This window comes from Pteropus medius, unplaced genomic scaffold (assembly GCF_902729225.1).
Source record: "Pteropus medius unplaced genomic scaffold, Ma_sr-lr_union100, whole genome shotgun sequence".
In the NCBI taxonomy this organism is placed as follows: domain Eukaryota; kingdom Metazoa; phylum Chordata; class Mammalia; order Chiroptera; family Pteropodidae; genus Pteropus; species Pteropus medius.
The window spans coordinates 45,953,130-45,956,991 of NW_024349800.1; positions in this window are offsets into that span (position 1 = coordinate 45,953,130).

Below are 3,862 nucleotides of genomic sequence, written 5' to 3' on the forward strand. Positions count from 1 at the left end.
TTATGGGCAAAAACCTGAATGCTTTCCCTCTGAAATCAGGGACAAGTCAAGGACTTCCACTTTCACTACTCCTTTTCAATACAGTACTGGAAGTTCTGGAACTTAATAGAAGTCATTGCAACAAGGCAAGAAAAAGAAATAAAAAGCATAGAGAGCAGTTTCTCATTCCTGTCTCTCTCTTTCCCTTGTGCAGTCACTGGTGGCAGGAAACCAGTGCTTAGGAGGAGAAGTTGAGGCCTAAAAGAGACTAGCTGCCTCAGAACTGCAGATGTTGATTAGCAGAAGAGTAAGCAAGGGTTCTGGCTGAGTGGATGCCTTTATCTGCAACTACATAGGAGCATAGAGAGGCAAAACTGATTCTGGAGTTTACAGAGTAAACACTATCTCTAAGGATTCCCTAGAAATACTAGAGGGACTCTGAATGGGTGGCTGAGATCACTCCATGGGAGCTAGAATCTGGGCACATTTATAACATGCTCCAGAAAACCTACAACACACACAAACATGCAATTGAGCCATATACAAACACTGCATAAAACAAATGCTTGATGTAATAAGGGAATCTAAATGCAGAAAAAACCTTTGATGTCAATGAAGGAATCTCTAAACTAAAAAAAAAAAAAAATAGAAATCATCACCCTAATGCCCAAATTAATTAACCTCTCTACTGAAGTTTACAGGTAGATTTCCTTTGTCCCAAAGCAGGATCTGATGAAGTTCCAATTATTTCTAATGGAAAGGTTGATCTCCTAAGAATTCCTTCTATCTGGCCTGATATTGACAGCCAATACGTATTTCCTTAAAATTTACTGTCAAGGCAAAACAACGAGATACTTCCCATACTTTAGGATGATTACCGTCAAAAACAAAAACAAAAAAACAAAAATAGAAAATAAGTGGTGGCAAGGATATGGAAAAGTTGGAACCCTTGTGCACTGTCGGTGGGAATATAATATGGTACAGCTGCTATGGAAAACAGTATAATAGTTCCTCACAAAATTGAAAATAGAATTACCATATAAGCCAGCAATTCCATCTCTGGGTATATACTCAAAAGAATTGAAAACAGGGTTGTCAAAGATATTTGTATACCCATGTTCATAGTATTTTTCGCAATAGCTGAAATGTCCAACAACACAAATGAATGATAAAAATAATAATGAAATATTATTCAATCTTAAAAGACAGGAAATTCTGACTTAAGCTACAACATAGATGAACCTTGAGGACATTATGTTAAGTGAAACAAACCAGTCATAAAAGGACAAATACTGTATGATTCCACTTATCTGAGGTCCTTGTGTAGCTAGATTCATAGAGACAGAAAGTAGAATGGTGGTTGCCAGAGTGTGGGGGGAAAAGGGAACGGGAGTTATTGTTTAATAGGTACAGAGTTTCAGTTTTGCTAGGTAAAAAGAGTTCTGAAGATGCATAGTGGTGATAGCAACGCAACAGTGTGAATGTACTTAATGCCACTGAACTGTGCACTTAAAAACGGGTAAGATAGTACAACTACGCATCTATTAGAATGCCAAAAAAAAAAAAACCTGACAACATCAAATGCTGGTAAGGATGTGAAACAATAGGGAATTCTTATTCATTGCTGGTAAGAATGCAAAAAGGTAAAATCCCTTTGGAAGACAGTTTGCAGTTTCTCACAAAGCTAAACATAGTTTTACTGTAGGATCCAGCAATCTCATGCCTAGGTATTTACCCAATTATGTCCTGTATGCAAGTATTTACAGCCGCTTTATTCCTAATCACCAAAACCTGAAAGCAACTAAGATATCCTTCAATAAGTGAATGGATAAACAAATTGTGGTGCATTCATACAATAGATTATTGTTCATTGATAAAAAGAAATACACTGTGAAAGATGTGGAAGAACCTTAAATGCATATTACTAAGTGAAAGAAGCCAAACTGAAAAGACTATATATTGTATGATTCCAACTATATTACTTTCTAGAAAAGGCAAAACTATGAAAGACAGTAAAAAGATCAGTGGTTGCCAGTGGTTTGTGGGAAGTGGGAGGGTTAAATAGGTGGAGAATGGCATTTTTAGGGCAACGAAACCTGTGTGACACTATACTGGTGGGTACATGACATTATGTATTTGTCAAAACCCATAGAACATAGAATACAAACAGTGATACTTAATATAAATTATGGACTTTAGTTAATAATAATGTATCAGTATTGGTTCATTTACTGTAACAAATATGTCATACAAATGCAAGATGTTAATAATAGGGGAAAGATACGGGGAAAAGGGTATATGAGAATTCCCCTTTTTGTACTATCTGCTCAATTTTTCTGTAAATCTAAAACTTCTAAAAATTAAAGTTTATTAATTTTTTGAAATGATTTAAAAGGGTAAATTTTTTCACAATTTTTCTTTTTTTTTTTAATAGCAGAAAGAAAAGCTTTATTAGAAGGGAAAGTACACTTCCAGATGTGGAAGCGGGCCTAAGCAAGAGAAGCGTGGCTCAAAAAACCTTTCTATTTTTTCCAATTGTAATAAAGACTTTAATAATAAATCACAATTTTTCTAAAAAGATTAGAAAAATCCACTGTCAATAGAAAACAGAAGCTCAGTCCCCATTTCTTTCTCATTATTGAGACAGGATTAGGTTCCCCACAATTTCTCTAGATAGTTTTTTTTTTTATATCAGTGATATCCTGGTGTCCTGGAAAGAAGCCAGAGCTAGGGCTGTTACAGGATGTGTATATTTGGGATGTGAATATGATGATTAATAGGAGGGAAATGCTTTCAGAGGAAACAATAGCACTTTAGCTCCAAATATTGCATCTAGTGCCAAAGATCAGACTTCTTGAAGTTAATACCTATTTAGAAGGTACTGTTTTTTAAAAATGACTCTCCATAGTAATTTCCATAAACAAACTAGGTTTGTGTGAGGTATTTTTGCACTTCGAAACTTGGAGTTAATAATCTTTAAATGTACCAATCAATGTTTCTTGCTTTCTTTAACAGGTTTATACTGTTTTGCTCACTTCTGCTATCCTCATGGTTTTCTTGCCTTTCCTATGCAAAGTGTGTGATACAGTATAAAGATGAGAAATCAATAGAGAAATCAAACAGAAGATCTCATATGCACGATGCAGTGTTTGGGAGAATGTACTGATGTGTGCAATTCATTTCGAAATGCATCCAAAATAAAAAAGATGGATGGATGGATGGATGAATCGAAATGAATAGATATATAAGGCAAGTATAATAAAATGTTAATGGTGGAATGTAAGTGGTCAGTATACAGATGTTTACTATGAAAAGTCTCTCGACTTTTCTGTTTAAAAATTTTCATAATATTTTTAAAAGTACATACCAGAATGAAAAAATAAAATTAAACCTTTATAATCTCCCTCCAAAAGAATTCTTTTCCAGTGCAGCTTTGTCACTATCTAGTGACCATGAGCAAGCTGCTGAAAGCTTCCTAGCTCCATAACCTCCTGTGTTAAATTATAAAACTGGACAAAATCAGCAGTTTCCAAATGTCATTTTATGTATTGGTAGCATCAAAGTCATTCTGGAGCCCCACCCTAGACCTACAAAATTAGAATCTCATGGAATCTATATTTTTACACAAGCACTTCATGGGGTTTGATACCAGCCAGAGTTGGAAACTCCTGGCCTACAGTCTCTTCCTATTCTGGAGAGAGTACCTGTTTATACTAAACCCTTCCTAGGAACACGTTATTAAATTTTTCAACGCCTAGGAATCTTGTTAAAATACAGATTCTGAGAGGCAGAGGTCTTAAGAGTCTACATTTAACGACTTCCCAGCTCCAAGGCCAATGCTGCCTAGACCATAATCTGTGAAGCGAAGATCTAGAAGATCAGA